This window comes from Cryptomeria japonica, chromosome 2 (assembly GCF_030272615.1).
Source record: "Cryptomeria japonica chromosome 2, Sugi_1.0, whole genome shotgun sequence".
In the NCBI taxonomy this organism is placed as follows: domain Eukaryota; kingdom Viridiplantae; phylum Streptophyta; class Pinopsida; order Cupressales; family Cupressaceae; genus Cryptomeria; species Cryptomeria japonica.
Genome location: NC_081406.1, coordinates 307,430,646 through 307,452,393, shown reverse-complemented (window position 1 = coordinate 307,452,393; position 21,748 = coordinate 307,430,646). Strand labels below are relative to the sequence as shown.

Below are 21,748 nucleotides of genomic sequence, written 5' to 3'. Positions count from 1 at the left end.
ACAAAAAAGTATGACCGTTAGCTGTTATGAATGTTTAAAAAAAAGCATGATCGTTGTAATGACTGTTTTAAAAAAATGACCATTAGCTATTATGTCTGTTAAAAAAAAGCATGACCGTTAGCTATTATGACTGCTAAAAAAAAACATGACCGTTCTTAAAAAAAAGTTTTCTGTGTCTTATAAATGGTGATTTTGAGCGGGACACTCCTCATTACTTCCTCTTAAGTCAATATTTTGTTCTGTTTTCTTCTTTTTGTCTCAGTTCTTGTTTTTTGTCTGAGTCTTTTATTGGAGTTTAGTGTTTGTTTAATTTTTCTTAGGATTTTTCTTGTACAGCATGCATGCTAGTCTTGCCTGTCCATGTTGTTCCTCCATGATCTGTGTTGTCTTTTGGTTGATTTTACTTTTTGTGCTAGACGAGGCGAAGACAAAGCAATGACAATTTATACAGGAATATTTGGCAGGAAGTGTGGCAATTCCTGAATTGCCTTTGTCTTGTACAGAGCAAGTTGTGCTACAAGTTGATTCCATCACCAATCTCCACTTCGTCTTTCCTCCTTCCTCAGCAATCACATCACAGGTTTCAATGAAACAGCCAGCAGGGAGGGAGGGAGGGAGAGAATGTCACAAGGGAGGAGGCTCATCTGGTTGAAGCTGAAGGCTTTGTGCTTAATCTCCATTCATGTATGTCTATCTGCTATTTTGTTTTCTCTTAGTCTTATATTATAATTGCCTACTTTTATCTTTATCCCATATTCTAAATGAAAGGTTGAGGATCTTGTCGTTGTCTAGAATTTATTGCTTTATAATATTCTTTGTCCTCTTTCCCTAATATACAGATCATCACAATCTTAAGAAACTGTTATTTTGTTAATTTTCCTTTTAAATCTGTTGTTCAGCCATTGAGACATTTTGTCAAACAACTCATATGTCTGTCACTTGTCATGGTCTATGTGCTGCTCATCGTTAATGGGTACAAATAAAAGATTGGGCGTAGCTTCTTCAAATGCTACGCCCTCTTTCTAGCTGGCTAATTCTCTCGGGATGATTGCAATTGCAACATTAAAAAGAATTTGTCAAACCAGAAGAAGCATTTAGGTTAGGTATTCTAATCGCGGTTTAATGTCTACAGTCTTCAATGATCTCTGAATTTGCATTACAAATGGAGGCTTACTGTGTCTCTGTGTGTGAATGATTCCTAACTTGAAAATTATTTTAGAGATTTTTACTTTCCTGTGATTGAGTAATTGTTGATTATATATGCAAGCAGCAATATAATCATAGAATTACTGTAAATGACATTTAAACTGCGTAAATCTTGCGTAATTGTATTTAACCTATTCAATCTCGTATATGCTATTGGACTTCATGAGGACTTAGAAACGTTGTATACCATAATTGTGTTGGTTTTAACTTCTTTTCGTTACTTCTTTTGTATTTTTCTATTCGTTGGCATTGTCTGTGTATATGGGGAGGTGTACCTCATAGAAATTTGTATACCATATCTTTGTTGGTCACATCCTCTTAGTTTTGTCTTATTTTCGTAACTGCCTGTGTGTATTTTTCTGTTCCTTGGCATTTTCTGTGTATATACCATATGGGTAGGTGGTTTTGATGAAGATCTAATCAAATTTTGAGGAAGTTTCTACCTTTCTAATGAAATGGAGGCATTGGCTGCTCTTGCAAGTGGGACTAATTTATTTCACGTTGCCTTGGTTTAGGTAAGTTTTTTGATTGCACTTTTCCACTTTGCAGGGTTTAATGGTGTTTTTGTCTTTTCAAAGTAGATTGCCAGCGTAGTGTAGGTTAGCAGATAGTTACTTTCCAAACACAATATATCCTGCACCTTCTTGTGTCACTTTAATTTGTCCCTCAATTGTTATTTTATATTGACTTGCCAACTACTGGTAAGTTTTTCTACAAGGTGTTGATGGTTTAATATGTGCTTATGCCATCTTTCATAAATTTGACCAGAAAAATGTTGTTTTCCTTATCATGTAGAATGTTGTTTTTCTTATCATGCAGTAATGTCAAACACGAGATTTCTGAACACAACAATTAAGTGCTTAGCAGTAAGTTCTATCATCTGATTCGGATGATGACTTTCAGTTTGTCTCTAGTTTTTTATCAATGGGCAAAATGGAGTTTTTAGTCACTTGTTGCTAATTAATTTTTAAACAGCTTGGAGCAGCATAATTTCTAGAGAAGCCGATATCAGAGGATAAGCTAAAAGAATATTTGGCAACATGTGGTTCACTTCAACTTCACAAGGTATGTGGTTTGAGAAACCTTCTTTCTCATTTTATCTATAGTTCTTCTTAACATTCTAATTTATGCTTTATAAGAGAATATTTTCTACAGCTTTTTTTTTTTTTTTTGGTGTACTTTGCACAATTTTATCATGATATTTTGAAAGAGTTTGATAGTACCTTTCCCAACCATTTATCGATCATAAAATCTATAAACCTGTTTTTATAAAGAGATTTAATTTATGCAGGCATTTAGTACACAAGAAAATGTTGTTTCCATGTCTCTAAAACTAGTTTAAACAACTATTGCATCGATGCTTCATTTGGGGTCTGGGACTCTGGGGTGGCTCAAGTTAAAAGAGTGAAAACTTTCATATTTATTAGTCTTCTATTGATTCTGTTATCTGTTATTCTAATGAAACTTTTAGCTTGTCTCCATTTTTTTATCAATGTGCAAAATGGGCTTTCTTGTCATACTTGTTGCTAATTAATTTGTAAACAGTTTGGAGCAGCAGAGTTTCTACAGAAGCCAATATCAGAGGATAAGCTAAAATATTTTCTCCAGTTTTATTTTCTGTATGTGTACTTTGCAAAAATTTAAGAAATTTGATAGTATCCTTTCCAACTACTATACAGGCAACTGTTTATCAATCACAAAATCTATGAAGCTTATAAAGGAAAGTTGTTTTTATAAGGAGATCTATGCAAGAATTATGTTCTTTCCAAGTTTCTGAAATATTTTCCACAGTTTTATTTTCTGTATGTGTACTTTGCACAATTTAAAAAATTTGATAGTATCCTTCTCAACTACTATAAGGGCAACTGTTTATCAACACAAAATCTATGAAGCTTATAAAGGAAAGTTGTTTTTATGCAAGAATTCTGTTCTTTCCAAGTTTCTGAAACCAGTTAAAACAACTATTGTATCGATGCTTCATTTGGGGCATGGAGTGGCTCAATTTAAGAGTGAAAAACTTGTAGGCAGAAACTCTAATCAGAGGATAGATGAGGCCAGCGCTTCATATGAGACTTCCCACAAGCCTTGTAACACAAGAAACAATTATTGAACCATGTAACAATGACAGAATCCAAGCTCCCTCAGCTCCTCAGCTGGAACAAGATAGCAGATCTACTTCGGATGAGGATCTTCAGGACAAATGTCAATAGAACAAGTGAAACTAAATGTTGCAGCCATCACAGAGTGGCCATGGCCTCGGATGCCCATGTCTACAGAGTGACTCCAAGAGTGCACAGTGATGCATGGAGAATGGGAATACCTCAATTTCAATTGTTATTGCAGTCAATCCAGAGCTGTGATGCATGGATAAATGTAAATACAAAATTTAAGAAAAATGTTTCAAATATTGAATGGGTTACTAAATGTAATATAAAATAAAATGTTGCATTTTTAATCAATGAGACAATGTCTATCCAATAAAATTGATATGTAAAATGATTTATTATTAATACCATTATTTGTATTTGGGAGGGGTTGAATTTGCCCCCTTCCTAAGGCTGGAAGAATGGTCATTAGTCATGGCCATTCTTTTAGGTCTTGTGCCTTTGTGCTAATATTTTTTAGTTTTTATTGTATTTTTCACTGCATGAAATTTAACTTTTTTCAGTTTTTATTTTATTTCATTATCTATAATGAATTGACATTTGTGCTGCAATGTAATTATGAAGCATCATAATATTCTTTAATTATAACAAAGTTTGATAATATTGTCATAATTAGTGTTGTGTTGCTAGCAAGTTGTAATTTAAACATGTTTGTTTAGTATTTTATTTTGGAATTCATTTATCATTTGTATGAAATGTGTGTTTAAATTTTGATTTAATTATTGTTTATTGAAGCGAGTGCGTTTGAAAAAAGTGTTTAAAGTTATTTTACCATAAGATTTATAAAATTTAGTATTTATCATGTATATGTGTGAAGTGTGTCTTTGAACAAACTATGTGTGAGATGTGTTTGAAAATCACATTCACTCTATGTAAAGACTATATTGAATTTTGGCATTCATGTTTAAACATTGGCATTTACTATGTATATGTGTGGATTGTGTGTTTGAACAAACCATATGTGAAATGTCATTTAACTTTAACAACCTCCTTTTTGTATTGTACTTTGGTATGTGTTTACATGCTTGAACTTTCAAATTCACTTTGTGTGAATATTACCAACTTTGACATTCACCTATGTTGCATGTTTGCACTATAGTGTGAAGTGCATGTGAACTTTGGCATTCACTTTGTGTGTGTTCATGCTTTGATGTATTTAAAATTGAGTGTTTACTTTGTGTGTGGTTTGAAGTAACTTTTGTGGAACAATTTTAAATTAGGCATGTGTTCATTTTTGTGTCTTTGTACTTCCAGCTCCAAATGTGAATTGAACACTTTGGGTATGTTTAAACTTAAGCATTTACTTAGTATATGTATAAATTATGTGTCTAGACAAACTTTGTTGCATGTTTGAACTATGGTGTGAAATGCATGTGAATTTTGGCATTCACTTTGTGTGTGCTCATACTTTGATGTATTTGTGAATTTTGGCATTCACTTAGTGTGTGTTCATACTTTGATGTATTTGAACTTTGACATTCACCTATGTTGCATGTTTGAACTATAGTATGAAATGCATGTGAACTTTGGCATTCACTTTGTGTGTGTTCATACTTTGATGTATTTGAACTTGAGCGTTTACTTTGTGTGTGGTTGAATTAACTTTTGTGGAAAAAATTTAAATCAGGCATGTGTTCATTTTTGTGCTTATACTCTTTAGTAGGTTTAAACACACTCCATATGTGAAGTGAACTGACTTTGGCTATGTTTAAACTCTAGTAATTTACTTTGTATATGAGTAATCTATGTCTAGACAAACTATATGTGAAATGTGTGTTAACTTTTACAATCTTTTTCTATGTTTTGTTGGAAATAATTATTTGAACTTTTCACATTCACTTTGTACTGATATTATGAAGTATTTAAAAGTGAAATTTTTGTTCTAGTTTAATTATTAAGTATCATGACATTCTTAAATTATAATATAATTTGGTAATATTGTAATAATCATCAATGTTGAACATGTTTTTTAGTGTTTTATTTTGGAGTTCATTTATTGTGAATTGTTTATTGAAGCTTGCATTTGAAAGTGTGTGTTTAAACTGAGTCTTGTATTTGAACTGTATTTTTCTCATTTTTGGCACCCACTAGTTGTTGGAACTATATTTGAACTTTGGGTATTTATTTAGAACTTTGGCAATCACTTTGTGTGCATTTTGTTTTTAGAATGGAATTCAATTCGTATGCATATTTGAATATTGACGTCGTCTTATTGTATTTTTTGAACTGGTGTAAAGCAACTAAGAAAAGATGGAGGAGTTGTGCTACAAGTTGATTGCATCTCTAATCTCCACTTCATCCTTCCTATTTCCTTAGTAATCAAGAGAGGAGGTAAATCAGAGGTTGATACTAGAACTGTACTATTTTCTTTCTTCTTTATCATATAGATCTCTATCCACCCTCACTAAGAGAATATAGGACCCCAAATAGCTTGCAATGGCTCCAAAGTTGTAAAGGGTGGAATAATACTTTAGATCAAAGAGTTATGAGATGATAACATCCAAGAGAAGTGTTTGAGATGAAAAAGAGAAGCTTATAACTATGGACGCTACATATTTGAATATTGACATCGTCTTATTGTATTTTTTGAACTGGTGTAAAGCAACTGAGGAAAGATGGAGGAGTTGTGCTACAAGTTGATTACATCTCCAATCTCCACTTCATCCTTCCTATTTCCTTAGTAGTCAAGAGAGGAGGTAAATCAGAGGTTGATACTAGAACTGTACTATTTTCTTTCTTCTTTATCATATAGATCTCTATCCACCCTCACTAAGAGAATATAGGACCCCAAATAGCTTGCAATGGCTCCAAAGTTGTAAAGGGTGGCATAATACTTTAGATCAAAGAGTTATGAGATGATAAAAACCAAGAGAAGTGTTTGAGATGAAAAAGAGAAGCTTATAACTATGGACACTGCATATGATGAACTAGGCAAAGCAAATGCCATAAAACATGCCCAACACAACCAATGAGTAACCTTTAAAACTTATATTTCTACAAGAGGAATTCTGAAAGAACTAAAAACCACCTGACCAAGGAAACTCCAAATGTTGATGAGGGAAACAAAGGTGTTGATATTCACAAGGTTGTATTGCAAGCCCCTTCCAATTTGACCCATGTTGTCAATTGTCATTGAAGTTGCTCCAATTCCACAAATTTCTATTAAGAATAGGATTATCATGTCCACACTCACTAGATGTTGGTAGATGGAAAAATCATGGACTGAGAATATATTTTCAAGGTGGGATTTCCAATATTTGGGCTCCTCCTTATCCCAACCATTGATCCCCATGTCTATAAGCTCACTCTGATTTTTCTTTTGTACATTGATTTTTTAGAGCTCTTAGAAACCCAATTTGGAAGCTTCATTTTGTTCATTTCATCTTTGACAACAACAAGAAGATTAGAAAGAAAAAGCATGGCTAAAGTAGCAAAAATTTGGTAGCCTGATTGGGTAAAGTTTTTCACTTTGTTTTCCACCATAATCATAACCATGAGAAAGATGACTAGGAATAGATCTATGTAGAGAAAATTGTAGAAGCACTTCATGATGGGTGAGGCTGTTGGTTTCACAACTCACATCATTTAATTCTTTCAATATTGAACTAGGTGTGTCTTAGAGTTGTATGCAACAAGGATGAGTTTAAGTTGAGGAGTTTTTGCATTGAGAATAATGACTTTTTCTTCGGTCATGCTTTGTTAGGAGATCTCAAGATCTATTTCTAAGAATTGAATCCTATGCCAATGAAACTTTCTTCAAGCCGAAATTGAAGATACATAGCTACTCTAAGGAGGACTCTGGTGCTTTTGATGCAATCTAGAAAAAAAATCAATTAGAACTGACTCATGGAATTATCTAACTAGGACTAAACCACATCTAAACTACAATTCGAGTTTGAATCCTATTTTACTCGCTAGAAAATAGAATCCATTCTACGATTGCAAAAAAATGAAATCAATTTTACGCTTGTAGGAAATCAGAAATCTATTCTACAGAATATTTAAAGCAAACTAAATTCCATGAACATATTTAACAAAGTTTCTATCTTAATTACAATTTCAATCATCATTTCCATTTGCTTTAACAAGATTAATAGTAAACTAGAATGCAACTTTTGATCAATTTGAACTAAACAAAGAAAACACAAATCCGAACCTATGTGAATGAATTAATCTATATCAAAAGCTACATACTCAACTCGTGAATGAAAACTACAGATTGTAATTGATTTCCAATTCTTAAAATTGTCACGAACATGCAGAAAAGAATGTAAATATTCAACATCCAATATTGGAATAAATCAAAGAATTAACTTAGGATCACCTCCCTTTAGTTGAGCGAGCCCTTCTCTTCCTCTAATATAGCAACTAGCCTAAACTACAGAAGACTTTACAATGCATTAATTATTTGAACAAAATTTGAAGTTCCATAGAACAACCGATGAAACAGACTTGGAGAAAAACGAAAGTATCATCTAGCTAGAATGATCAAGAGTAACCAAGCATTCCACTTTGTTTGAACAAGAAGTTCATAATTCCACATCTTGCAATAACTTCCAAGCATATCTGAAACATATATAGGAAAGATAGTACAAGATATAACAACAAAATTTTAAAAGATCGGTTGTTTCTTCATTAATCAATCATAAAATAATACATTTACACAAAATACCATTTCTAATATATATCATCTAATTGGTAGAGTATAAAAGAAAAAGAAATAAACATGCATGCATATAGTCTACCACCAAACAGATTAATTAACAAAATATTAAGAGTTTTAAGAGTAAATTATCATTAAAAATGTCGTATTCAAGCACTCATCACTTCATTACAAGAAGAGATAGAGCTAAGAGAAAGGATACTCAAAAGAAGGATTATGCCTCAGTTGTCTTGTCCATAAATTGCATGGTATATCTAAGTGAAGATGGCTCCACTCAAACCCAAAAAGCCTTTAAGAATTTCAAGCACGCTTCCTCTATTTTGTGGAAATTTTTTTGCACTAGTGACTAGAGAAATTAAACACACTCAAACCAAGACACCCACATATGAGTGTGTTTGATTACATAAATTGCACAAAAAACCGTAACATACAAGTGTTGGAATGGTTGTGCTAAGGCTTTGGGTTTGTCCCATGTAGGTCCAAGGTTTGATTCACTCCGACTGGGTTTTCCCTGCTGCACGCCGCGTTTGAGCCTCGGCTTGCAGCTCCATTGGACTAGTCTCGCCTCCACTCGCCCCCTCCGTCCCCCAAAACCTGGCACAAAAAATAAGCCCAGGGCAAGGGTGGTTAAGGCCGCTCGGCAGAGTCGCAAAACCATAAGGTTGGGGATACCACTGGATTATCAAAAAAAAAAAACATACAAGTGTTGGCAATTGACACTCAATTGGTTGGTTTCAATATGTAATTGATGGCAACATGGCAACTTGTTCTGGCTTCATATTTTGGGTTAGTTGTGTACCGGCAGGCACTTCACAGACACTACACCGACACCGACACTGGCACCAACACCGACAGGTTGGAAGGAACTCTCAAGATACCGGCAATGCAGGCCGACATGGTTTAGAACCAGGTTATCAGTATTGGAGGCCGACATCTTTTGGATCCGGAATCGGTAATTGTTTTTTATATTCATGTATTTATGTTGTCTAGCCGACATGTATATTCATATTGTAAATATCTTTGTAAGCCAACATAAGGCATGATAAATTGTAAAGGGTATATAGGTTAGTTGGTTAGATCATTGATGAGAATATATATTGGGAAGGAAATAATGAAGGAGATGTGAAATATATGAGAGAGAACATGTATGTGAGGATATTTATGTAAGGGTTATTCTGGTACAAGGTTAAGGGTTTCAGACCGGAATAGACAGAGCTTAATCGGAACTGTATTCAGGCATAGAAGATGCTATCTTTGTAGTTCAATCATTTCTCTGGATTGTAGTCTGGATTTGTATGTAGTCAGTGAGGCTCCTTTTGTGATTGAGCAGTGTGCTCTAGGCTATAAGTCTTCCTGCAAGTGCAGGCCCCTATTTTTTGTAATATATCTTCATATGGCCAATGGATTGATATTGTGGTTCACAAATCCCACCGTGGTTTTTCCTCTTTGAGGTTTTCCACATATAATTCTGTGTGTTATGGTATTCATTTATGTGATTGTCTTATTGGTTGCTTTACTTCTTTCAATTTTATATGTATCGATATACCGGTTGGTATATGCATGTTTTAATAAGGTTAAAATTAATCATTCTATTAGAACACTGATTCACTTCCCCCCCCTCCCCCTCTCAGTATTCTTGGATTCCAACAATTGGTATTAGAGCCTTGTGCCTCAGAGGAAGTTTAAGAGCTTGAGGAAGATCCTGAATCCGGAATCCATGGATATGAGTTTGGAAAAGCAACTTGAGGTGGCACTTGAAGATTATGATGTTGAAAGGATGAAGAACTTGAAGCTACAAAATGAATTGAATTCTACTCAGGAATTCATTCTTGTCCTACAGGAGAGGCTATCATTTGTTCAGACAAGGAGGAAGGAACTTTTGCAAAATCGGGATGATGAAGATAAAGATGCACTTAAGGAATAGTGTCAGAAGTCGAGTCAGGAGAACATGGTCATGAGAAATGAAATGCAATCTATAACTATGAGAATGTCTAAAGAGATTCAAGACCGGAAGAAAAAGGAAGAAAATCTTGGTATATCTCTGAAGAACAAGTTTGAAGAATGTGGTATGTTGGCTCATGAGAATGATATGTTGAGAACTGATTTAGTACAATCCCAGAGTAATGAACTAGAGCTTGAGAGACAAATGATAATTCTGAGAGATGATCTGACTATTGCAAGTGAGTATAAATAAAAATTCAGGATTAGTTTAGCACAACTAGATGAGTTATTAAAGAGACAAAGGCAGAATGGAGATTCCAGTGGGCTTGGATTTGAACAAGGACAAAGTTTCGGTCCTGCAAATGAAGATCAAAATCATAAGGCAGTTTAATGCTTATAAATTTAATGGTGGATGCTTTGTTTGTAATAAATTTGGTCACATGGCTAGGCAATGTAGAAATAGAGCAAATCAAAGCCCTGATTCTACTCCTGGTCAATGTTCTAAATGTAATAAGTATGGATGTAAGACAAAAGATTGCAGAATGAATGTTAAATGTTATGCATGTGGAAAATTTGGACTTATGGCTAATCAATGCAGGTCTAGCAACTATACTGGTTTTAGCAAAGCAATTCAAAAGAACAATGTTACATGTTATGCATGTAATGAGGTTGGACATATTGATAAATTATGTAGAAGCAGAAATCCATCGATTGGTAATGGAGGATCAAATGAGAAAGGGAAAGAAAAGGTTAATGAAATCCACCAAGATCATACCTAGAGATGGGTCAGGAAAACTGAAGAACAATCAACAGATGGTAATGCACCGGTTACTCAACCGACAGAGGAGGTTGCTCCTGCATCGATAGGAAGCTCATCCGACAACTAAGGTAGATGCCTTAGGGGTAGGAAAAATTCATGAAGATGTTGCATATGCCCCGGGAAGAGGTTCTGGAAGATGTTCCAGACATTGGAGGTGCTTATCCGACATGGAGATATTTTATCGAGATCCTGTATCTTCCACTGGAAGTCATTGATGCTAATGAAATATTAGGGTTTTTCTTGGAGGATAAAAGGTCAAATTCACTTCATTTCTAATCACTTTGCATTCAGAGCAATTCAAAGGAATTCTAAGGTGAATCAGTGTGATTGAAATCATCTTGAGCGATTTCACTAGCGATTAGAAGATGTCTTTTAGGGTCTTTCACCGGTAGCGATTCTCAGGTATTTATCTTCAATCATGAAAGCGGGATCATCATTTGTACCTATCTATGTTACAAATCCGACTGTTGTTGAGGTCAAGGACCATCCCAGACCAATTTTCAAGCGATATCCGCATGTTGCTACCCTGGACGATTCGGTTGGATCTTTTTATCGTGTCCCGAAAGGAGTCATGTATGTTGAAGATGTAAGAGCCTACATTCACTGTCATATTGAGGATTTGGGAACGACTGATATCAAGAGAATGTACATGAATGAGTTAATGGGAGATTCTAGAAAGATTAAACCTAAATACCAGCATATTGTTGATCTAGGGTTTACCGACATTCTGAATATTCCAGAATTTGAAGATGAAATTGTTAGGTATGTTTTGACCAGAGTGCATGGAGAGTTTATCTGGTTGGATAAACCATATAAGATTATGAAGGAGGCCATCAGGGCAATCACCGGTTTGTCACAGACTGGTCAAAGTTCGGAGAAGAAAGTTTCAAATGATTAGGTTAACAAGCTCACCGGTGCAACTTCAAATCGACGATTGATGAGGGTTAGCACCATCATAGATAGAGACATCAGATTCAGAAGCATGGTCATTGGTTACAAGGTAACTCAATCAAACCAGCTGAATTTTGTTTCTAGCTCATGCATTTATGCAACTCATAAAATGACAAGGGGGAATGAGAAGTTAGATCTATGTGATTGGATGTTGGATGAATTATTGATTAACCTAGGAAAGATTACAGGAGTAAAGAAAGGAAAATTCCGGTATGGTAACCTAATTGTTTGTTTAATGTTATTTTTCATCAATGAGACTCCCGGTTTTGGAAAGAGAAAATGGGCATTCGATATCTCGGTAGGGAGGCAACTTAAACAATCAATTGCTACATTGGGTAGTAAGAGAGATGACAAAGTAGTTGGTTACTTTAAAGCATTTCAAAAGGTTATGAATTCTAGGATGAGGATTCCACAACACATTGTTGAAAAGTACTCAACTGAGATATGCTTCATGGTCAAGAAAGATGAAACTTTGATGGAAGTTGTTCGGCCCCAGAAGATTTGGATTGAGGAAATGGGTTATGAAGTTGATGCACAAATTCTTGATGCTTGTGCACAAATGCTAAGCAAAAGACACACGAGGTTGAAACTGAGTTCAACCAAAAGAAGAGAGAGAATCTCCCATTAACTCTCCATAATAATTGTTAGGTATGTTTTGACCAGAGTGCATGGAGAGTTTATCTTTGGCACTGCTAAGCAAAAGACACAAGAGGTTGAAACTGAGTTCAACCAGAAGAAGAGAGAGAAGCAGGAAGGAAAGGCAAGTAAATTTGTTGAAAAAGTTTCACAAGACATTAAAGAATTGATTGACATTGTTCTGGAGAAAGGCAAGAAGAGGGAAGAACCAGAAAAGTTCATTGAGCCTATTACAGCTGAATCTGCATCTCAAAATGACGCACCCCTAGCATTCAAAAGGGTAATAAGGAAGAAAACTGAAGAAACCAAGGTAGAGGCTAAGAAGAAACCGGTTAGGAAAGTTACTAGAAGGGTACCGACACAGAAGAAAGCACCAAAAGAGACACCTTCAACCCCATCCAATACTGGAAGAAGGAAGAAGAAGGATGACACCGATCTTGCACTTGTATCTGGTAATGTAACTATTATTCCACCAAAGACTTGTGCAAAGTTAGTTGATGAAATTACTAAAGATCGTATTGTAAAGAATGTACAGTTTTATTATGAACATTTAGATAATGATGAACAAAGAGAAGTAGAGGAAGCAGTTTTGTAATCTTTGGATATTTATAAGAAATCCCTAATAGAAATTGAAGACCAAATACCGGTATAATTGTATGATATGTTAGATGCTAGAAGACTAACAACAATGCAAGAGGACAAGCATATAAAGATTCAAGTCGTTATATGTTTGTGTTTCTATTGCTCCAGAGGAGATGGATAAGACACTTGAAGTTGCAGATAGGAAAATCTCTAACAAGAAGCATAGAATAATCATTTTTATGTTAGGAATGGTCAATGAGATAATCAAGGAAACCCACAACGCATGGGTTAAGTTCTTTAAAGAGAACCGTGGTTTTTATACTTCACTAGAATCTAAGACAGATACTATAGACATCTCGGTTGAAGGGAAGGGTAAAGGTATTATGGGTACTTCACCCTCAATTTTGAAAAATATTAAGATAGTGGAAATTGAGCCCCCGCTAGATACAAATGTACAGAAAAATGTTGAGATACCAGCAAATACAGAAAGTGTACAGGTTGAAAATGTACAAGATGAGGTTGCAGTTCCTAGGGAGGAACTGACAGTTGCTGAGATTGCACCAAGTGGTGAAGCCACCGGTGCAAGTGAGGAAGCTATAAATGTTAAATCATCAGAGGAGAAGAAAAGGGAATCCGATAGGGAACCAGTAGTGAGTCCATCATTGTTTGAAAAGAAAAGCATAACTGAGATGAGTTCTACTAAGCTCATGATGATGGCTGCACAAAAAATGATGAAGGAAGGATCTATGGATAAAGGTGTTATTGATCAGTCTATCACTATTTTGCATAGACTTATCCCAGAGTGTAAATTTGGCAATGAAGCGAGCCCATCTGACAAGCTTAAGATAATCACTGAACACATTTCAAAGAATTTTCAATCCTTGCAGCAAATGTCAAACTGGCAAGCACTTAAGAGATTCACACAGGCAAAAAGAGCTACATTTGATCAAATGATTGAGTCTGAAAGGAAGGAAATCAATGATAAGTTGAAATTGATAGATAATTCTTTAAGGCAGTGTACAAATATCTATAGAGTATGTTGTAACACAGGTCTACTCACACCTGAGTCAAATAAAAAGATTAAGGACATTCAAGAGGAGATTATAGGTATAGCCAATTCTTTTGATGTATTGAATTCATTAACTACATCTATAGATGATCAAATTTTGGTTTTGGAAGCCCAAGTTTTTTCTCTTGAGAGGGAAAAAGACAAAATCATAAGAAGAGCCAGAAGTCTTAGAGGTTTTGTGAGTCCCCGGTTGGATTCACTTAGTGTACATGAGAAGAAGTGTATAGATCTGGTTGGTAAGCCCACACTGTCAGACCTTAATGAGTAAGAGTCATTTGCCCATATGTTAAATGGACTTGTATCTATTTCCCATACTTTCAAATCTGGTTGGGATACCTATCTTGAGATTTTGGAGAAGGCCTATCCAGATATTTTCAAATACATCCAGCTCCGGTAAGGTATTTTGGGACATATTCATTATACAATCTTTCATTCTTCATCTTGGTTTTTGGTTTTTGGTACTTTTTTGGATATTTTTTATGGCATTGATGTCAAAGGGGGAGTGTTATTGATGTGAAAAAGAAAAAGGGAGTTGTATACATTTTTGGAGTATAGGTGGAAAATTATGAAAGTATGGAGTATTTTGTATTGATTGATATTCAACTCAGGGGGAGAAGGTTCAGGATGAAACCAACAGTTGGAATCCATGACCATTTTTCACATGAGTGTTGCCATCAATGCTAAAGGGGGAGATTGTTGGCAATTACACTCAATTGGTTGGTTTCAATATGTCGTCATTAATGACAACATGGAAACTTGTTATGGCTTCATATTTTGGGTTAGTTGTGTACTGACAGGAAATTCACAGACATTACACCAGCACCAGAAGGCTGGAAGGAATTCTTAGGATACCGACAATGCAGGCCGACGTGGTTTAGAATCAGGTTATCGGTATTGGAGGCCAACATCTTTTGGATCCGACATCGGCAATTGTTTTTGATATTCATGTATTTATGTTATCTAGCCGACATGTATATTCATATTGTAAATATCTTTGTAAGCCGACACAAGGCATGATAAATTGTAAAGGGTATATAGATCAATTGGTTAGATCATTTTGATATAGGATATGGATGCGAATATGATATTGATGAGAATATGTATTGGGAAGGAAATAATGAAGGAGATGTGAAATATATGAGAGAGATCATGTATGTGAGGATATTTATGTAAGGGTTATTCTAGTATAGGGTTAAGGGTTTTAGACCAGAACAGACAGAGCTTAACTAGAACTGTATTTAGGCATAGAAGATGTTATCTTTGTAGTTCAATCATTTCTCTGGATTGTAGTCTAGATTTGTATGTAGTCAATGAGGCTCCTTTTGTGATTGAGAAGTGTGCTCTAGGCCATAAGCCTTCCTGCAAGTGCATGCCCCTATATTTTGTAATATCTCTTCATATGGCCAGTGGATTGATATTGTGGGTCACAAATCCCACCATGGTTTTTTCTCTTTGAAGTTTTCCATGTATAATTCAGTGTGTTATGGTATTCATTTATGAGATTGTCTTATTGGTTGCTTTACTTCTTTCAATTCTATATGTACGGGTATACCGATTGGTATATGCATGTTTTAATAAGGTTAAAATTAATCATTCTGGTAGAACACTGATTCATACCCCCCCCCCCCCCCCCTCTTAGTGTTCTTACATTCCAACAACAAGAAGAAAAGTTACTTCAGCATATCCAAACCAAGGTATATCAAGGCATGAGTGTGTTTCATTACATTAATTGCATGATTAATAAACATTTCAGCCAATAAGAGATGATATCCACCAAGACAAAAAGGGATTACCAATTTTACATATGAAAAAATAGCAATAATAACTCAAAAACATATCTAGAATATACAAATCAAATGCATTCTATACAAAGTGTAAATACATAAGTCATAAAAAAGTCTCCACCTATATTTATAGGCTTCCTCTTGATAACCACCTTGTAGCTAACCCAGTGACCTTCTAGTAACTACCCTTTTGAAATGATATAACTCTAAAAGTAATAAACCTTCTTTCTTTAGGTTTTTTTTTTTTAACTTAACTTTTCTTAGAATGGGATTCATTTTCTAACTTCTAGTTATCAACTTGTCAAGGTAGTTTTCCATCTTTATCTACTCTATTTACCTGTGTAATCATTAGACCATCCAACCAATTAAGTTCTTCAACATGTTCATAGTTTGAGACATCAATCATTAGCATGAAGGATATTCATTCAACAATAAATAATCCTTCAATGATATACACTCTGACTACATCGTCTAGGCTTTATTTCTTTCCACAAGCCTTTTAACCAAATAGTAAGGAAAGAGGGTTTGAGAATACATTAGATTTATTGATTTCAGCTATTACACGTATTAAATCCATAACTGATAAGTATAAAGATGGGTTATCCACACAAAACCTAAAATCAAATAAGCGAATATTGTATGAGGAGGTACTACCAAAACAAACAACAAGACAACATATATTGGACTCCATAAAATAGTCTTATAACCTAATTGCTCAAGACTTTCTTAGAATCTATTTTATGGATCAACAATACAAGTGGGGGGATTCATACTCCTATTGGTTGGAATAGAATCAAGGATAGAATAATTGTGGGTCCTAATATGTTGAAGGAAATGGAAGAGAAAATGTGGGTGATTAAGACAAGAATAAAGGAAGCTTCAAATAGACAAAAAAGCTATGCAAACAAAAATAGAAGCTTCAAGGAATTTTTTGTAGGAGACAAAAGTGTTCTTGAGAGTAAAAACTTAAAAGAGTTATATTACTTTCAATAGATCATCGAACCTTGCTCCTAAATATATGGGACTTTTTGATGTCCTGAAAGTTATAAACCCAGTTGCCTACAAATTAGCTCCGCCTCCAACCTCTCTCAAATTCATAATGTGTTTCATGTTTCTTATCTTAGACCTTATCACCTAAATGCTTCTCACATTCTTGATTGGTGGGTCTTTCAGGTTTAGGATCTAGGGTTTCTTCTAATAGATACCTTATGAATTCTTCAAGAGCACATAGTTTAATTGTACAACAAAGAATTGGTCCAATGCAAGGTTCAATGGGACCAATATTCAAAATATAGTACTACATGGAAGGATGTTCCAGAAATACAACTCCCATATCATCATTTATTTTAGTATAGTTTCTGAAACTATTTTTTGTAGGGAGGGGTGTCACAGCCCTAATTTTTTAAAAAACACTGGCATACTTGTATATATGCGAATATGAAACCTAGCCGTCATAATATTTGGCTATAAATTTTTCTAATGAGATTCTTGTATCTAATGGAATCTTTATCTAGTTTACTAAAGGTAACAATTTTAATGATATGGAGAATGAGGTAGTTATGCTAGTTGTGAATTAGTTTCTGTAAGTTTTTGTTATGCTAATGGACTAAAGTTGGTTAATAATTCAAAGATATTATTTAATGTTGGTAGGACCCGAGGTTGAAAGGAAATTTTAAAGGTATCTCACAAGCACCTTTAAAGGGTATGTGAGATTCATGTTCTTAAAAAAAAATAGTATAGCTTTTAAAAAAAGAGGAAATGGGTCGATAACCAAGATGATACCTATCATAAGTTTTCCACATGACAAGAGAAAGGAAATAATTAAAACCAAAAAGCTAACAATTGTTAATTGGGGAAAGAGCTCTCTCTCCCTGCAACAAAGGAGAGGACATGTTTAGTGACAAAAAAAAGAGTTGAGGATTATTTTTTCAAATAGAAAAAAACAAGGAAGAAGGAAGGAGATTGGGCCACAAGAGATTATAAGATGTGTACTTACCAACACAATGACTTAAAATAAACAATTCCACATTAGTACAATGAAGTTAACACCCTATCCTAAATTTGTACAATTCCCCATAGTTGTTGATTTGTGAACATTATGACCAACAATCTTTCAAGTATGGCATATTCAATACAACTACTATTGATTTCTAGTATTATGAATATGGAAAAATAAAACACTCTCATATAACTTTCTTCTAGAGTTTATGGAAATGTCATTGTTAATTAGTAAAATAGTAACTAATGTTGGCATTATAATAGACAAAGGGAGATTGTTGGCATTTCAATAAGGATATTGAGAAGGTTGTTGATGATTATGGATATAACTGATTAAGGATGTTTACTGTCTTAATATTATTATTTTGTCATTGATGTCAAGAAATTGATTTTCTAATTCAATATGATGTTGCCATATCTTAAGAAGTATGATTTGATGAGTATAAAGATGTTGGTAAAAGACATAGAAAGAATGTGATGAATAAGGAGAGGAATAAGTTATTCAATGGGCAACTATTACCGAGTTAGACAATGATGAGATCATGATGTTTAGATTGTTTTGATATCCTACATATGTTGATTGATTGTAAGGTTAATACTATACTATGTTACCGAGCAAAGAACCTAGTCGGTAAACCCTAAGGTTATCGCTATCGGTTAATGAAGGCAGAATGTCTACCGAGTGAAGTTTAGTATTTATCGAGTTGCAACCGAGTAATAACAGAATGCATTGAATGAATAAAAGCATTATTTAATGAAGGAAGCTGATGAGCTAGAACTGATTAAATGATTGGTATGCCGTGCATGAAGTTTGTTAAAGAATCTATGGTAAAGGAAAATTGGCAGGAAGATCTATAGCTCAGATTGAACCGCAATACCCTAGCACAAGTTCCAAGAAATATATGCAAGTTCCAAGGCGGGGTAAAACATTTTTCAAATGGAAGGATACATTGAACCTAGTCAAGTTTGAAGATCTGATGGCTATGATTGATCATGGGATATGTGATCAAGGAGATTAAGCGGTTGGCAAATTGTTTATAAATAAGGAACTGTTGATAAACAATGTATGCAGGCAAGTGTATGCACAGGGATGCTACATAGTGATTACCAAGCACACAAGCTTGAAGACCTATTTGAATAACAAAGTATAGAGGCCAGCAGATGGACAAGATAAGTCCTATTGTATTGAGCAAATAAGAATCTACTTTAGCATTTTTAGATGTGAAGTTGCAGATAGATTTTTATTACTGTTATTTTATAAAGTGACAGAAAATCTCTTAACCGAGTGGACTTAACAGTCTTATTTGTAAAACCCTCTAGCAAGGTGACATTCTGATTGAGTGTTTGAAATCCTTTAACAAGGTCACTTCTAACAAGGTGAAGATCCTAACAGATCTGAGGGAAATCCCTTAACCGGGTCACATCTAGCAATGTGTTTGTAATCTTTAACAGGATTTGCTTTTAACCGAGCATACTCTAGAAGAGTATATTTCTTAGTGGGTCCGAAATCCCACAATGGTTTTTCCCTATTTGGGTTTCCACGTTAAATCTGGTGTTATGAGTATTATGATGTTTATATGCTTTTGAGTTTGCATGTTTAGCAGTTTTGGTTATATTGTTGAAGTATATGTTACCAAGGTTGAATCTATTGTTTTTATGGAAGATTAAGATTGTATGATTCACCCCCCCCCCCTCTCATCTTATTAGCTTGGCATTTGTACTTAACATTAAGTATTAGAACTATCAACTAATAGTTTAACGGATCTCGGTAGAGAAATTTGAGTAAGATAATGCAATGTAGGGTTAAATCCCTAATATCATTTGGAAATTATTAACCATAGATATGTAAATATACCTTTAAATGCAACACGTGTAAAGGTGCAAAGTGGCTACTAGGTCAGCCCCAAAAACATATGGAAATGTCACTGTTAATTAGTAAAATAGTAACTAATAGTATAACGGATCTCGATAGAGAAAATTGAGTAAGATAATGCAATGTAGGGTTAAACCCCTAATATCATGGGTTAAATATTAACCATAGATATGTAAATATACCTTTAAATGCAACATGTGTAAATGTGCAAAGTGGCTACTAGGTCAGCCCCAAAAACAAATAAATGAAATAAATTCTTTGACAAGAGAAATTAATTCAAATAATTAGATAAAATTGTTGGAGTTAAAATTAAGTCACCTAATGTGAATAAAGGGGCATATGCATATATATTATGCTTGGCATTAATAGGTTTTATGTGTCAATTACTCCATATTGCACAAATTTCACACATGTTGGCCACGGTATGCTAGACTCTTTATGATGGTTTAGGCTCCCTTTGTGGGGTAGCATGGGTAAGACAATGGCTTTGTGGTAGGGTAGAAATCATTCAAGTGATGCTCTCTCAATTGTGAGAGTTGAGAAATACAACACCACAGGAGCCCAAATGATCTATGCAAGTTGAATAACATGTTACAAGGAGATACAAGGAAGCAATAACATAAAAACAAATACACAAAAAATATGCTCAAAAGATGAGAGCTCAATATTCACAAAATGTGTAATGTGATAATCCTTACAATACAAAATGAAAAGAATTAACCTCTAATAGGTCAAGAAAACCTAAAAAGGAAAACCTAGGCTTGCACATAATAATTAACAAAAGAATTAATTATTATGCACCTAAAGTTAGATTAAGTGTAAAAGAGATAAAGGGAACTTAAATAATTAAACAGATGTTGTTTAATTAATCAAGTAAAGACCCGAATACTCTAACACCCCCCCTTAAGCTAGACTTAGGGAGAAGCTAAAACCTAGAACAGCTACTGAAAGCAAGAAAGATGGGTCCCGACAACAAGGCCTGATCAGGTACCCAAATACAACCAAATCTCTACGAATTGGAGAAATAGAGAAAACCACGTGGGAAAAAAACTCTACTCCAAATAGAGATGGAAAAGGCAAGAAGAAGGACTGAAAAAGCCTCCAAACAAGAATGTTCCAAAAAGATAGGAACAAGAGAAGATCAGAAGAATCACTGAAGCATGAAGAACCTGCAAACACTGTCAAAGAATAGTTGTTGATCTGAAGAACCTCCACTGAAATAGAACATGACCAGGTAGAGAAGACTGTAATCTGTATGAGTACCCTCAAATGACACTACTCGAATCAGAAGGCAAACAAAGGCAAACAACTGAACTCGAAGATACAGATGGCATGAGAAACCAAAGCCTAAAGAGCTGATCAATCAAACCATAGAAGCATTAGAACCAACAGGACAAACCTCCCCATAATGCTGAAGAGGAAGAGTGATAGATACACTGAAAAGAACGACCAACAAGAACTGCACGACGAAGAACCAGGAACATCGAAGGCATAGAAAAAGTACATAGTATCATGGAAAGAAAACTCACTTGACACACAACATGAAGTGAATATCATGGAAGGAACACTCACTGGACAAAGGTAGTTGGCAAACAAAAGGCAAACATCAACCCCCTCATGGCACTTTAGAAGCACTGCATGTACAATAAGGTACAAGATGTGCAAAATCCCTAGTAAACAATGCAGGATGGCACTTTATCTTAGTGAATTTGCATAAAAGAAGCTACAATGATAAGAAGACTGGAAAGAGAAAGAATAGCCAAAACTGAGACATCCTACTCAAAGAAGAGATCCCAAGATCTGAAACAACCAAGATATCTACCAAAGTGCTGAAAAGAAAAAAACTGAATAAAATATTCCTGGAGTAGAATCTGGAAAGAAAACTCATATGGCTAGAAAGTACACAGAACAAGCTTTCCAAAGATATAATCAAACAGAAAAATTAGAAAAAGTTTCTAACACCATGAGGTTCGGCTTGGAACCATCTTTCTGACGCCTATTTGTTTTTGAAAAAATGACTATGTTTGCCTAAGTTATGGCAAAAAAACCAACCCCCCTAA

At 34.6% G+C, this 21,748-nt stretch overlaps 1 long non-coding RNA gene across 2 annotated transcripts; it reads left to right on the top strand.

Moving 5' to 3' along the window:
* The first annotated feature begins 205 nt into the window (after positions 1-205).
* Positions 206-3,803, top strand: LOC131075363 (uncharacterized). 2 transcript variants are annotated; one of them, XR_009113197.2, is made up of 4 exons: positions 206-1,721; positions 2,026-2,072; positions 2,182-2,271; positions 3,128-3,803. It is a non-coding gene; the product is annotated as an uncharacterized LOC131075363 (long non-coding RNA). The 2 variants fall into 2 exon arrangements; XR_009113196.2 differs by having other exon boundaries at positions 2,752-3,803.
* Positions 3,804-21,748: the final 17,945 nt, after the last annotated feature.